Source organism: Archocentrus centrarchus, chromosome 8 (assembly GCF_007364275.1).
Source record: "Archocentrus centrarchus isolate MPI-CPG fArcCen1 chromosome 8, fArcCen1, whole genome shotgun sequence".
NCBI lineage: Eukaryota > Metazoa > Chordata > Actinopteri > Cichliformes > Cichlidae > Archocentrus > Archocentrus centrarchus.
Window position 1 is genome coordinate 8,541,866 of NC_044353.1, and position 16,214 is coordinate 8,558,079.

The 16,214-nt window shown below is 41.4% G+C and overlaps 1 protein-coding gene and 1 pseudogene across 4 annotated transcripts in view; one reads left to right on the forward strand and one right to left on the reverse strand.

The window, feature by feature from the left end:
- The window catches only part of plppr2a (phospholipid phosphatase related 2a), a 61,054-nt gene extending 59,357 nt beyond the window's left edge, over positions 1-1,697 (reverse strand). For all 4 annotated transcript variants that reach the window (XM_030735575.1, XM_030735578.1, XM_030735577.1 and 1 more), the window contains exon 1: positions 1,266-1,697. The gene's annotated coding sequence lies outside the window, so the exon portion shown is untranslated. The remainder of the gene's footprint in view (positions 1-1,265) is intronic.
- A 9,413-nt stretch (positions 1,698-11,110) lies between these two features.
- LOC115785303 (uncharacterized) lies at positions 11,111-11,229 on the forward strand (annotated as a pseudogene).
- Positions 11,230-16,214: the final 4,985 nt, after the last annotated feature.

Here is a 16,214-nt window from a genome sequence, read left to right on the forward strand (position 1 = left end):
ATTAAATCAGCCTGTCAGCAGAGATGATGATGGTGAGAAACTCCTAAAATAGATTAGAGCCAAGGAGATTTTATTGCATAGCCACACATACCAGCAATACACCCATCAGAATACAAAACACGAGAGAACTGGAATCAAAATGGTGGAGATGAGAGAAGCAAAGGGAGCAGCAGAGGGGAAAGTTGAATTAACATTAGCAAGCACACGCGCACACACAAACACACGCACGCAAGCTCGCACTTCAACGAGAGCAGGACATTTGAATCGCCTGCTGCTCTGAGGACTCCCATCAAAGAGTAGAGACCCAGGCAGCCATATGTCCTCGCTGCCTCTGCAGTCCACCACCCTGCCCCAGGACATCCCTGTGCATGTGAGCGCACACTTACACACAATCTCTCTCTCTTATACACACACAAAGGTTAATTGGGCAAAACGATCTGGATCGTGCTCGCTCCTGTTTTACCAAAGAATGCCCTTGCATGTCTTTTAATGCAGAAATCCACATTTGTGCAGCAGTAACATGAGAGAAGGTGCAGCAGCAATGCAGCGTTAAAATACCAACTGTCAGTCACCCCCTCCTCTATTTCTGTGCACCACATCTAAAGAGAAACAGCAGCTGTAACCTAAATAACCAAGACTGTCAGCAGTGTATTATTCTGTATTTTAGACACCTTTTTGGACCATTTGCATGGACCTGTCCAATCCCTCAGTTCTCATGCTGCTTTGCATTTGTGTGTGTGTGTGTGTGTGTGTTTGTGCAGTGTGGTGAGATTTTTTTTTTTTTGTCCTGCAATTGTCGCCTCCAAGTCAGATTTCATACGTAGTCCTAGTGAGCTTACTTCTTGCACATGCAGAGGCTACAAACATGAACAATGCACCTATCCTGACACCTGAGTTAAGTCACAAACAGCAAACATCCCACTCCTTTGATTAAGTGGCAATCCCTTCCTACTATTAAAAGAACAAAGTAAAGGATGAGAGTAAAACCATAATAGGATTTACCCAGTGCTGGATAATTAGGGCTTCTGTTTGGGGAATACCACGGAGAGACACTCCCCCCACATTCACAGACTGTTGGAAGAAACACGTAACAGCAGCTCTTTTACCGGTTAAGGTACAGAAAATGCAAAGCAGTGACTTCCACAATACGGCTGCTCCGTTACGGTATCCCGGACAGGCACGCTGTTCAAATCATCCCGGCATGGGAGAGAGGAGAGGAAAACCTCCCATCTGCCTCTTCATTCATCATTCCCCTCCCTCCTTACCTTGGATCTGACGGTAGCCGCGGCACCAGATTCCTAAGCGGTGGTCATGTCAGAAGAGATGATGGGGAAGTGGTGTGAAAATCTCCTTCCACCCAGCTGTCTGTCCCTTCTCTCTTTCTCCTCCTTCTCCTCCTCTTCTTCTCTCTCCTCTCGCCTGCTGCCTCCTGGTCCACAGCAAAGCGTAAGAGAGCAGACGAAGGGACGGCAGCAGCAGAAGCAGCAACAGCAGCAGCAGCAGTGTCTCAGTCTCCAAATCTTACACACATACACACACACACACACACACACACACACACACAAGCTCACGCTCCTTTTAATTAGCTTGTTCCAACAACCAGCGATGACTAATAAATCAAGTGGTCGAAATCACCTCCTGTGCGCCGCTGATCCAATGAGGAGACACAGAGGAGAGGGAGAGAGTGCAAGCACATGTGTTTGAGTGAGTAAGAGTAAGAGACAGTGATCTAGAGCATGAGAGAGGGAGAGAGAGGAAGAGGAAGGGAGGGCATGCATTATGTGTGTCAGCTCATTTGTATTCAAAGCTTGTTTTGGCTCTCCATCCCTCCCCTTCTCTATCCCTCCATCCATCCATCTCTCCCTTTATCTAACTCCCTCTTCATCCATCCTCTGTTTCCCTCCTTTTCCTTTTCTCTGTCCTGTTCTTTGTGAATTGATGTAAAGGACATGAACTTGACCAGAACATCAGAGTAAAGAGAGGTCAAGGAATTCTGCAGACTAAGAAGATGGAGAGGGAAGTAAAAAAGAAGGCTGCTCACGTGTGTGTGTGTGTGTGTGTGTGTGTGTGTGTGTGTGTGTGTGTGTGTGTGTGTGTGTGTGTGTGTGTGTGTGTGTAGGTAGGTAGGTTTGTTTGTTTGTAAGGTCTCACAGCCGCATTGCCTCCAGCGAAGCACACTCTGGATGTGGGTTAATGATACATGGCTGGCTATTGATCTAGGTCAGAGCTGGTAGCCAGGCTGCAAGGACACTAGTGCATGTTTACCTCAGAGGTGAATGAAAGTTTGTTGTCATGCACAGGAAAGAAATATAGAACTGCTATAGAACCAGCTTGCCAAAATATCTCAAGTGATCAGTATTTGATATCGATCATACAGAAACAGTAATTAAAACAGGACCTCATCTGACACTGTGAAACCTCAGAAGGCACCTCTTAAAGGTACTGAAGCACTACTTCTCTGTAGAGGGTCAAGACAATGCCATACTGGCAGCTGAAGACAGGAGCAGCAGTGGTAATGTAATGAGGGAAGTTGCAGTGAACTTGAACCACTTTGTGTGAGATAGAAATATCTTGACATTTAGCAAAAATATTTTGTCCAGACATTCGTTATTCCAAGCAAAAGAATGTTATCTTGTTTTTCTTCCAGACCCATTCCCTTGGCATTTGCTACTAAAATGCAACAAATATAAAAGCTTTATAGGCTACAGAACATGAAAATACAAGCCTTCTTGTTGGTAGTGTCCAAAATCCTTTGGTGTGTATAATGTCATTGAGAGTCAGTGTGAATCATGCAAAGTTAGTACAAGGCTTCAAGAGCGAAAATATAATTATGGAAATAAGCATATTTGGTCCCCTTCAAGTCACTGGATGAGGTGTGAGCATGAAACATGTCCAGTCTGATTATCGTTTGCTAGAAGCTTAAAAAAATCAGCTATTGGGTTGGTTGTCGACATGTGGACAGGCTGTCTGCAGCTCAGAGACCCAGAGATGCAAAATGAATCAAGGTTGGTTTTGTTGATCTTAGGTATTTCTGTTAGCTCTTAGTGACTTCTGCTATGCCCACTCTTCATTAATATAGCATTACCTTAGAGGCATTAATAGCCACCAGCCTTATTTTTGCACACGGCTCCTGACCTATTTTAGGAGTGGCAATCCATCAAAAAAAAGAGGCAAAGAACACCAGTAACCAATAATGGTTTAGTTTCTTGTGGTGGTAGCATGGTAAGAAGTAAAAATAAGGACCACAATTGGAAATGGACTAATCAAATAACCTTCCTGTTTCACAATCATTTATCTACATGCAGATGTGGTGAAATCAAATCCAATCTTCCCCTAAATAATCTGTCGGTGAAAATCATCACTATTCTCTGTCTCTTTCCAAATTACCACCTCACTGGGTTTCACTTCCCCTCCTCCAGTGCTGAGTGCACTGTCCTGGCTTGTAGGAGTCTCAGTGGGATTGTCATAGTGGTAGATGAGATACGGCCTGAGCGTCTTGGAAATGAGAAATCTGCCTGTTATGGGGCCATTATGGTTTACAGCACGTTGGATGCCTGTCCCATGGGTCTACTCTCCTCCCGGCCATATACCCTGCTCCGTTTCTCTTTGTCCAACCCCCTCTCTGACTGCTTGCACCCTCCCCAAGCCTACAATGGAAACCCCACAAACTATGTCCTTGACTGATGGAAAGCGAAATCTGAGAAGGTGAAGGATATAGAAGGGCAAAAGAAAGACAAGGAAAGGCCAAAAGGGAAAGATGTCCGGACCTCAAAGGAGAATTTCCTGAGCTGTACCTCTGTGTGACTTAGTAGTTTACACAGAAACCACTGTAATCAGAGCCATGCACAGGAAAACACACATTTGGTCAGTGGAAGCAAGTTTGATGTGGACCACTGTACGCATTAACACATTTACTCATTCATGTGCATTGCACTGTATATTTGTGCCGCTTGCATGCATGCATATATACAAGCATCCAAAGCTCCCTTGGTAGAGCTGGATGCCTTCTTATACCTTCTCGTCCTCATAATTAACATTTATTAATGCAGGGTCAGAACAAGATTCAAAATCAGTAATACAGATTTAAATACTTTAACCCTTTAACTCTGAATGGATCATCTGTGGCACAGCATACTTCAAAAGTGCCGCCATTTGCGGACGTCCAGCAACAAATACCGTAATGCCCCTATATGGCTGTGACATGCAATTTCTGGGCTTTCAGGAACCGTTTGCATTTTTTTCGATAGGATAAACGGTTGCGGAGCTACGTAATAAGCCAGCTGATCAGCGTTCCTTTGATAAGCCGACTCCGCGCTGATACGCCACGTCTCAATCAGCTGTCTCAACAGGCGCTTCAGCAGCGATCGCCCAGCATTAAAGGGTTAAGTAAATTAGGTCTCAGTCACACAAGCCTTGAGACTGGTCGTCAACCCCCACAACCTCCAGTTAAGGTAAAAATACATACCAGGTGAAACTCACTGCAAAGAGGGTGCTGTACCAAAATCCTTGTGATTGCTTTAATTACTCGCAGATTTTGGTATTTCTCAAGCTTCTCATGTTCCTTCTTCCTGATGTTGCTATCACTTGGTATTGGTGAATCTATCACGACGGCCTTCTTCCTCTGCTTGTCCACCACTACTAAGTTTGTCCATCTGTATCTGGAAGTCCTACAGGATCTTAGCTTGGTTATTCTAGATCAGGGCTCTTCAGCTCCAGGCCTCGAGAGCCCCTGTCCTGCAGGAGGTAATTCAGCCAATTGATTCAGGTGTGTTGGATCGTGTATACTGTGCCAGCCACTTAGTTATGGTCATGTATGACCATAACCAATGCACAGCCTGCATCTGGGGTCTTGCCTGGTGTGGTAGACCCCAGCCTCTATCAGTCTTGTGCTTCTGCAATGTTGGCTTCTGGTAGTGCATTCCCCTCAGTTCTGACTACCTTCCCTCTCTTTTTGTTACCATCCAACTACACTTTTCCAGTCGAAATGACATTCCAGTGTCGTTACCGTAGATCCTAGTGGTGTGGATCAGTGAATTGATATCTCGTTCACTCCTGGCATACAGCTTGATGTCATCCATGTACAGGAGGTGGCTGATGGTTGCTCCATTTCATAGTCGGTATCCGTAGCCAGTCTTGTTGATGATCTGGCTGATGGGGTTCAGGCCTAAGCAGAACAGCAGTGCATCTCCTTGGTAAATCCTGCACTTGATGGTAACTTGTGCAATTAGCTTGAAGTTGGCCTCTAGTGTTGTTCTCCACATCCATATTGAATTCCTGATGAACGCTCTTAGGGTCCTGTTGATCTTGTACAGTTCTAGGCATTCCAGGATTCATGTATGAGGCATCGAGTCATAGGCTTTCTTGTAGTCATTCCAAACAATGCACAGGTTGGTCAGTCTAGTGTTAGAGTCTCGAGTGACTGCGTTATTTACCAGTAACTGGTGTTTTGTTCCTCTGGTGCTGCCAACCTGGTGGTGTCCAACTCTAGACTCTTCATTGGATGTCTGCCATTGGGATAGTTACTGGATCCTCATCAAAGGGGTTACTGTGGTCTGCTCTTAGAGCCACTAGCCACTGAGCATTGTCGTAATGTGTCGCATTTGTCTCCCATATACTCTTCCAGCATTACTCCATTTCCAACATTGGTGGGGCTGTTCTCATATTGTTCCCCTGCCATTGAGAGTACACCTTGGATGGTTCAGTGGAGAACATCTGATTTATTATCCTGGCTTCCATAACTCTATACCTCTTCAAGTGGTTAGGCAAGGCTGTGAGCAGTTTTTAAGGCTTCAGGTATGGACAGCTTGTTGTACATCTTAGGCAACCCTTTCTTGAGCACACCTTTCTGCAGTTCTGATAGCTGGCTAACTTCCCTCTGTGCTGCTTTGACCTTGCCCTCAAGCCTTCTTCTCCATGGAGGGTACCGCTCTGTTCATCTTATAGCCAAGCATCTCAAGGATCACTGTTGCTGTGGTATAGATCAGCTTGTAGTGATGGTCGCAGTAGGGATTGTCCGTAATGCTGCATTCACATTCCTAGTAGACTTTCAGAGGGTACTTCTCATACAGTACCAGTCAAAAGTTTGACCATTTGAGTGTGTCCAAACTTTTGACTGGTACTGTAGTTTTTGTAATTGACTACACATCTTCTCTTTGAACCAGCTGTTCTTGGGGTTTTTTACCCAGTCTCAGAGTGTGGGGATGATGACATCTTCCCCCGACCTGGCACCCCCCCTTTCTGTACCTTTATCAATTTTTTTAATATAAATTACTCACTTAGTAATTTCCATGGTGTCTCTGTGGTGTTTCAATATGAAATCATGACTTTATAATAATAAGTTAATAATGCTAGATTTTATGAGTCTCTGGAGTAAAAATGAAGCTATTGTAAAATTACTAATAACTAATGATAAGTTAGGCTTAATAAGTTTAAATAAACAGAGGTGTGAAACTGGCAAATTTGACCAACTGATTCCTCATGTTTTCAAACTTTATAGGTGAGTCTTCATATTTGCTCTACACACACACTCGACAGTGGTATCAGTGTTCTCAGGAAGATATCGGAAAGAAAACAAATAGGCTTTTTTTTCATACAATACAACTATGTTTAAAATATTCAGCCACAACACACTGCTGGAGAAAAAATGGGGCGCATCAGTACACCACATAACCTTAATAGCTAATTTTAAACCCATCATATAAACACAAATTGAATAGGTGCAAACATTACCCCTCTATTACAACAAATATCCTCCTGTACAGCTCCCCAAACTCCAACTCACCAGCACAGAAGCCCACAACTACCCCCCTGTATCATTATGCCAAGAGCTCCAGCTGTGGTCGAGAAGGGAAATTCATTAATCAGCCTTGCAACAAAGGACTACATTCCTGCACTATCCCCTCTCCTTTGTCTGTACATCCCCCTTGATCCTGTGCTAATTCTGCAAGTTAAACTGAGGGGAAAAAAACTCAGTTTAACAGAAATCTCAAACCAGACCATCCCAATTACATTGTGTTTATCTGTAGATTCATTATTTTGTATATGGCCCTTTGAGTCCATATTTGAATATTTATACAAATGACCAACTAGGACACATTGATCTTATGCATAGCATGATTTGTAATTATTAATGCACATTAAGTTTAAATAGAACTGGGCTGTCATAAGAAAGCATTTGGCAGCTGTTACGTTATTTGTAAAAGTATCCAGAAAGATTAAATGGAATTAATTGTCATCGCTCATTGGATGTTTGGCTTTTTTAGCAGCTCAAGTGCTGACAGAGATACTGAGTGACTTTCTTAAAAGTCTTAGTTAAATTATATGAATGATTTCCCTTCAGGAAATTCTTTCACAACATCCCCTCTTATCAGAGGTTTTAGCATGCAGCTGCGTGGCTTCTTGTTAGTCATAAGGAATGTCCCATTGCCTGGAAAAAATGCCATTACTGACAAACCATCAACATTACAGCATCCCAGCAAGGTTCTGCAAATATCAAGATGGGGCCTACAGCAGGTGTTCCCCCCTTTTCATGGTGATTGGAAAATAAATTCCATCTCATGTGATTTGATTTTTTGAGCTGTGGTTGGCTATTATCACCCCCACCTCTTTACACAGGATCAACTGAAGTGGTCCCTTGTTCATGTTGGAATGCTATAAACCCCTCGGGCACAGAGAGAAATGATGCATGTTATTGTGAACACACCAGATGGGGTCCCGAAGCTGAGAATGTGAAGGTAGAGCAGCAATCTTTTTATAATGAGATGTAAATGGAGGCAACTCCAAGATGGGAATAGTGACAGGCTCATTTTAATGGATAACAGGGCAAAGTAATGTAAGTGACAGGTAGCAAACCTGCATGAAAATAAATTGCATTTGTTAAATTATGCTTAGCACACAGCTCCTCTTAAAATGTAACCTATTATTAGTCCCACCAGCCAACATTAAAGTCTCTAAAATCAATATTTTTTTACCATAACATTGTTTCAAAAGGCTACATGTAGTGTGAAATGAGTCATGAACCCCATAATTATCATCTGCCTTTGTTGTTGTTCCTAACTGTACAGAGCTTTGTAGCACATCTATTACACTGCGTGGAAACTCAGTGAAAAAAAGCTTTACAAACCCATTGTGCGCTGCCTTTCCTGCATCAAAAAGCTACACAAAGCTAAGAAGCTAATTTCATTTACATAAGAACTCTAGGTTCAGCATCATTTTGAAGCACATGATGTGACTGTATTCTGCTGTTATTTACATACATTTTAGGGTGAAAATTAGCACATTTACTTTAGTGTATTTATTGGATCATAACAGTTACTACACAATATAAAATTAAGATAATTTTCATATTTGAGCACATTTACATTATTACTGAACACGCAGACACACACACACACACACATATATATATGCAGATAGAAAATATATACAGATATTTGCAGATAGAAGAAGTGGCTGACAGAAAAATCCTACCAATGGCTGGACAAAGCTGGACTGACAGACAGCACAGAGGCATTAATCATGGCAGCACAGGAACAACCTCTGAGCACAAGATCGATAGAGGCTGGGGTCTACCACACAAGGCAAGACCCCAGGTGCAGGCTGTGCAGAGATGCCCCTGAGACAATCCAGCACATGACAGCAGGGTGCAAGATGCTAGCAGGCAGGGCATACATGGAATGCCATAACCAAGTGGCCAGCATAATATACAGGAACATCTGTGCCAAGCAACATGTCCTCCAATCAAAATGTAAACATCCGTTGTTTCTGCGAATGACCAAGCTAAATACCAAGGGCTCAGGGTGGTAATCGGATCACTTGGGGCAGCAGGTTTTTAGCACATCCACATTGGCTTCATTTTCCAATAAAGATAATTTCTGCCTAAACCAGGGAGGATATTTCCTTAAGGAGTTCAAAAGCCATAGCTAAAAGGAGATATAAAATTGAAATATTTAGTGACTGCAAGCCCCTTTTGCTAAAGCACCCGAGCAGGCCGTATTTCAATATGTGAGTTTTTCCATTTTGCTAAATGGCAGTACACACACTGAGCACACACCAGACTAAAGTCACTCTCAGTGTGTGAACTCCTTCTAAAAAGAAAAAAAACCAAAACCCACTAAGTTGTGAAAGCATTTCATGTAATGCTGCTAACAGCATCTTGAAGGTTTGTACTTGCCTCCTGGAACTATGTTCATTTGGTATATTTAGTTGAAGTAAACTCAACTACAGTACCTGGAAGCTGTGAATGATAAGATGTGCACTGTCATTTATAATACAACACATCATTTTGTGACTTATGTGTTATACTGCACAAATAAGTTTACACTGTGGCATTCAAACATTTTATTCCAACTAATCTTCAAACCTTTTATTCCAACTAATATTTGCCTGGAGGAAAAAAATAGTTAAGTATTTATGCAAACTGCTTTATAAAAATTGTTAAATTTCAGGATAGACAAGGAGGAAAAAACTAAAATGGGACAAAAAAGGGTAAATATGCAATATAAAGTATTATATCCTGTAAATATAAGACTGGTGATGAAAATAAAACTACAATCTGCATCTAAAATAGCTGTTTTATATGCAGTCCAGAACACACAGTAAACAACAAGTCATTCATGGATGATTTACAATGAATCCCCAGTGGACACCCCCACTAACAACAAAGAGCTACATCCATGGCGGGAAACAGAAGTGATATGACCCAAGTGCTAAGGATACAAATAGCTATAGTCAGGTTGCTTTTATTAAATGTGGTGGCTGAAGTCCAGGTACTCGACCACTTATCAGCATCACTGTCATCATCTTCATCCCTGCTGCCACCAATTCCACTCTGACTCCCTCTCTGCCAGTTCTCCAACTGCTTTTTCCACTCATGTCAAAGTAAATAATCCATTTTGTGGTGATTCAGATTACTAGGAAATGAAATGCCCAGATGCTCAAAATATTGAACATTTCTGTCGCAGTTTGTCATATTTAAATTAATTTACTTAATATGAATATTGTGGCCTAATTTGTCCCCGTTTCACTTCACAAGTACACTGTAAACCCAGATTTTGATTTGACTTAAAAACATTGAGTTCATATTACTTAAAATTGCCTAGTATGTGAACATTACTTGTTAATACTGAGTAAGCTAAACTGTTTCATGTCCTTTTTTATTGTAATTCTGTTTTTAAGTCAATCAACAGCTCCTACTAAAATAAACTGAGTTTATATTACTTAAATATCTGTCATTTCACAACATTACTTATTAATGCTGAGTAGACTGTACTTTTTGATGATCTATCTTATTGTAATTATGTGTTTGAGTTCAAACAATATAATAGTGTAAGTTCAGATCAGGTGACTGACTTGGTCATTGAATTTTATCCCATTTCTTTGCCTTGGGTTGCTTTTGCAGTTTACTTTTGCCCATTATACATTTGCTCTGCAAAGCGCTGTCTGATCAGCTGAATCTGAACTTCTATCAGCAGTTTGACAGATGATTCGGAGAGCTTTTTCTCTCCTCTAAGCTTTTTCCCATCCCATTCCAATAGTAAAAGTTAATCTTGGTTTCATCTATTGATTTTCCAGAACCATGCAGGCTCTTTTGGATATTCTGGAAAAGTCTAACCTTGCCTTCTTCTTCTTGGGTGTAACCGGTGGTTTGCACCTTGTTGTAAACTCTGCATTTCCCATCATGAAGCCATTTCTTGAGTGTAGAATTTGACAGTGACCTCCTTCACAGTGTTCTTGATGTTGTCAAGAGTTTTTTTTTTTCTTAAACAAGGAAAGACTCTATTAACATCCACTGTAGTTGTCTTCCATCATCTTCCAGGCTTTTTGATGTTGCTGAGATGGCCATTGCATTTCTTTCTTTTCCTGATTTGGTCACTCCTGAAGATTTTGCTATTTCTTGCTATTTTATTCTGTGTTTTCAGCCAAATGATGGCTTCTTTCACTTGCAGCAACATCTCTTTGGACCTCACACTGACAGTTTCAGTGAACAGAGACCAAGTGCAAGTTGAACACTTCAGATCAACTCCAGATCTTTGACCTTCTTAATTTGTCATGGAATAGCAAGAGAGCAGCTCTTACCTGGCAATTCCCAAACTGTCTGCACTTCCCCCAAGCTTATGGCCATACCACCCCGAACACGCCTGATGTTATCTGATCTTGGAAGCTAAGCAGGGTCAGGCCTCGTCAGTACTTGGATGGGAGACTGTCTGGGGATACCAGGTGCTGTAAGCTCATCTGTGGGGAGTGTTAGCCTAGAGGAGAAGAAGAGGGTTGCTGGTTCGAATCCCCGGACTGGCATGTACTGGAAAAAATTAGCTTTTCACACTTGCATGGACTGAAATGGACTGGAAAAAGCCCCAGAGAACCCACAGACCAGCACTGGAAAATTGAGGTGTAAGTGGTGCCTGTCTCCATGCTCAGTAGCACCACTGTAGGTCCTTGAGCAAGGCCCTTAACCCCCCAGTTTCTCACCGGGCGCTTTCTAGCTGCCCCCTGCTCTGCATGTTGTGCTGTATGTGTATGTTACAATAAACGTTGTTCTTCTTCAAGTCTGCACTTCAATTTCATCTTGATTATTTGATTTATAATCCACTGCAGCAGTGTACAACTGGAAAAATGGTATCTTTGTTTAAAAATCTATAGACCTAACTGTAAAATACTCTGTTATTTTTCAATCAAAAATAATAATTATTATTGTTGATTTATTTGCGTATTTATTTATTTTACTTTTTTGCTACGTGCTGTGGAATGTAAATGAACCACATTAAAAAATGTATCGTCTAGACATGGATAACATGTGAGCTGATGCATTTTGCAGTATGTTTATATATTCCTGCATCTGAACGCAGAGAGAGACACAGTGAAGCGCTGAGGTCTGATGGTGTTAACAAATCCAGATTGGTGCCCAAGGCTGGTGAGACTTGCGATAAGACACCCACATGCTGAAGCAGAGCGCCTCATTAGGTAGGACATGCAACGGTGGGGGTGGAGGACCAAGAGAGGATGGGTGGGAGAATGAGAGAGATGAAGGGAATAGTTGTTCACGCTCCATCTGGGTAGAATCTTTAAAACTGCTCCTGCAGTGTTGGGACTTTGCGCTGGCAGTTCAAAGTGTTGGTGACACCGAAGATGGGTGGAGGGTTGCATAAATCCATGAAATCCTCTGAATGTGAGTCCTACTGATAATGAAGCAAGATCTGTACTATCAGACTTGAACTGCCCACAGCTTTTTAATGTGTAATGATGACTAGCCACAGCTGGCCAGGCAAGTGCACAGAGGGGTTATGAGGCCACGATGTCAAGTAGAGGAAGTAACATAGGGAGTTGATAAGGAGGTGATAGCAGTGAGGTTTCTTGTCCTTAACATTTGCATGCCGCCCTTTGTGTTTAATAGCTTTGAATATCTGGGATTAGTTCAGCTGGACACGAAGCTATTTCATTATCCAGAATGTGTAAAAAGAAGCGTGTATGTGAATGTGAAAAAAAAAAACAAGCCTCCAGAGCTCTTTTTTTTTTTTTGGCTTCTTGGCAGGATTCTAATATTCTGCTGGAAGAATCATAGACATGAGCTCAGGGCTATTTACATTCTGTCCAAACTTAACTACATACTGCCAGCACAGAGAAAACATCACCAAACACTACAGTCAGTGTCATCAAATATCAGTTAACTGAAGTAAATAATTCCACTGTAAAGGCAATAATCCACATGTGTAGCAGATTTCAGATAACTGACAGTTTCTCTAAGATAGCAAATTCAGTTAAAAATCAGAGCATCTGATGAAGACAAAAGAACCCCAAAATTTCCTCTCCAGATCTGCTGATGGGGGTTGGGGTGGGGTAACAGTATGCAAATGAATATTCAGGTCTTTTGACATAACACATATATAAATGACAATTTTGGATGTTGTCTGTCTCTTTGTGTTGACCCTGCAACAGGCTGGCGACCTGTACAGGGTGTATCCTGCCTCTCGCCCTATGTCAGCTGGGATAGGCTCCAGCCCTCCGTGACCCTGAACAGGATAAGCGGAAGAGAATTGATGGATGGATGGATGGATGGATGGATGGATGGATGTTTGGCACAGGCCCAAAGCCAGCCTAAAATACTGACAGGGAGTCCATACAATAAAAGCCTGAAGCATCTTACAACTGAGGGAATTTTGAGTGAAAGAGTAGTCAAAAACTTCTGTAAGGCCGGTGCCTTAGGTTTGGGCATAAATATATAAAATGCCTACAAAATATCCCATCTGCTAAAAGTGGCAATGCTAGCTCCTGAGGCAAAATGTATCCTTACTTTGTCCATTGAAGAATATTACATCAATTAATTTTCTCAATAAATGCCAAAAAAGCTATTTTTCCTTATGGTGTAACATCATCCATCCATCTATTCTTCAGAGCAGAGCAGCACAGTCAATCTATTAGAAATGCTGGTAACAGAAAACAACTTTCACCAAAATATGAGAACGTCTAAATCCAATTGACTTCATAACTACTATCAAGTGTAAAGAAGGTGGGATGAATGATTACACACAGAGCGATACATACAGAGATTCCTTTGCGTATTAATGAGTGTTGCTCAACAATATTTAGAAGCAGATCAATTTTAATTTAAACATGTAGGAGTGGGTTTCTGTCTATGATGATGATATTCTGGCATCAGCTCAATTATCACCTCTTCTTCACCCTGCTTGGCTCTAATGTGTTATTTTCTAAGATGAAGAAGCTGGCTGTTTCTCACACAATGACACTGATGAATCACTCAGCTTTGCAGCAAGCACTAATCTTAAAGGCCCTCCCTCACCTGTTTCAGTTCTGTCCTAGCTTAAACTCACAGACTGTCCATCACGAGGCTTAAAGCAGTTTGCAGAGATCCATGCTGACAAGCTGAAAAAGAAAGAGTTCTGTATTGCAGGGGCCTGTGGCTTACAAAGAGCACTGAATTTCTTACCTTGATTCAACTTTGTGAACATGATGGATGGACACAGACACAAAATCACTTCCTGGCTGTTTCCTTTCAGGTAACCACATTGTTCCTTTCTGACTTATGATAGACCACTGAAGAATATGTCTCTTCTACTTAATTCCCCCCACCTTTCAAGCTGCTTGTCAAAACCAACATCTACCAATAGTCTTTGTCTTCTCTCTCACTTTGCATAATTTATGAGGGGCTGTGCCCCACAGACCCATTACTCTCTTATCAGGTGACCTAGTTTTGAGGCAGAAGCCTGCACCACACATATGATCAGTCTGGAGACCAAAACTCTTCATGTTGAAACAGTGCCCGGTCAGTAAAATGCTGAATGTGCAACCAGAGCCCAGAAAAGGTGGTGCAATACTAGATGACTTTTAAGCAACAATAAATCCACTAGATAGTGAGTGTGTGTGTGTGTGTGTGTGTGTGTGTGTGTGTGTGTGTGTGTGTGTGTGTGTGTGTGTGTGTGTGTGTGTGTGGTATGCTCCACTCCAAACCACTACTGGTTTTGTCCTTATTCGGCTGAAAGAAGTTTTATGTTGGGTTATGCTACTGAAGACAGTGTTTGGAGACTACAACACTACCCAAATTATTGTGGCCATATACAGTGAAACTGAGATTTTGTTGCCTTTGAAATTGTTGCTTTGAAATTGGGGACAGGGTCTGCGATCTTCAAAGCAACTTTGGTGCATCAAGCTGGCAATAAGATGGAGTCAATCTGATCAGTTTTCCACTGAATTGGCTCAAGTTGGCAACTACATGCAACTAATACAATTAATACAGCGATTAACTGTGATAAATGGGTGAAAATTGTGAATCTGTTGACATATGTTGCAAATCTGTTGCTGTCTACATACGGGGAAATTTACATTAAACAGAATGTAACATTAACTACTTAGATTCAGACTCCAGCCAGAACCTCATATGCTTGAAACAGGAATTTAGAAGTAACTCCACAAATAGCCACATAGTTGCTGCAGACTGCACAATGGCAGAGGCAGTTAGGGTACCTACAGACATATAAGCATACATACACTCCCATCATCACAGTAAGATAACCCCAATTCCAAAAAGTTGGGAGACTGCATAAAATGTGAATACAAACAGCAAATAAAGCCATATTTTATTCTCAATAGTACACAGAAAACATATCTAATGTTTTAAGTGAGGAAATATAAATATTAGGTCATTTGGAAATTGATGGCAGCAGTTTTATTCTTAAACATATTCCTGCTGAACATATCTCCTTCACCTTTTTTTGCTCTGCAACTGCTTCAGATCCCTGATTGAGTGTAACTGATTACTGGTCAGATATCCTGTTTATGAAAATGGTTTTAATAACTTTAGACATAATGAGATTCTAAGTAGACAAAATAACATTTCATTTGTATATACTGCTACATGTTACTTTGGGTTAGAGTTCTCCATCCTAAAAAAAGGACCATGGTAAAACTGATAATAGTTTGTGCTTCCTTCCTGCATTTAATTCGGCTGGATCAGCTCTCTCCAAACTCTTTGAATCAGTTTTTAAAAGCAAGAGCCTAAAAGAATAAATGGGTCACACTCAGAAGCATGCAGCAGTTTGTATATTTTTTCTGATCTCAGGGCCAAGTAGTGGGATCATTTCAGCGTCACGTTTAAAAAAGGAAGCAAGGAAGAAATGTAAATGCAGTAGAAATCTGAAATGATCTGAGGTTCACAAAAGCAGAGGGCTATTTAAAGAAAGTGCCTCAGCAGAGGCCAGAAATATCTTCGCTAAAGCCAAAAATAGTTAATCCTCTCTCCCATTTCAAACTTTTATTGCCAGCTAATGCAAAATGGATTAAGGATCAGCATTTCAAGAGATCTAGAAAACAGGAGAAGGCTCATATTTTTATTTCATATTTTTTCAGTAAGCAGGCGACTGGGCCTTAGAACCACAAAACTGTTGTGAGATTTTATATTATATTATATAAAGACAGTTTCAGTTTTGTTGGACTAGCAAAGGAGCCTGAGCAAAACCAACATTTGAATCCAATTTGTCCTCAGGCTGCACCGCCCTTGTCGGTCACAGCAGTCAAAATACTGGATTAAAACTTATGTTTGGTCACCGGCAGACATTATTATTCCAGGCAGACAGCAGGCTCCTGCAGGATCACAATAATACCCAACTCAGTCACAGGGTAATGTTTGGGGAGCTGCTATGCTCACAGCACAGTGCCACTCAGCGAAGATGTAACTTAAAACTGGACATCAAATAACTGAGTAT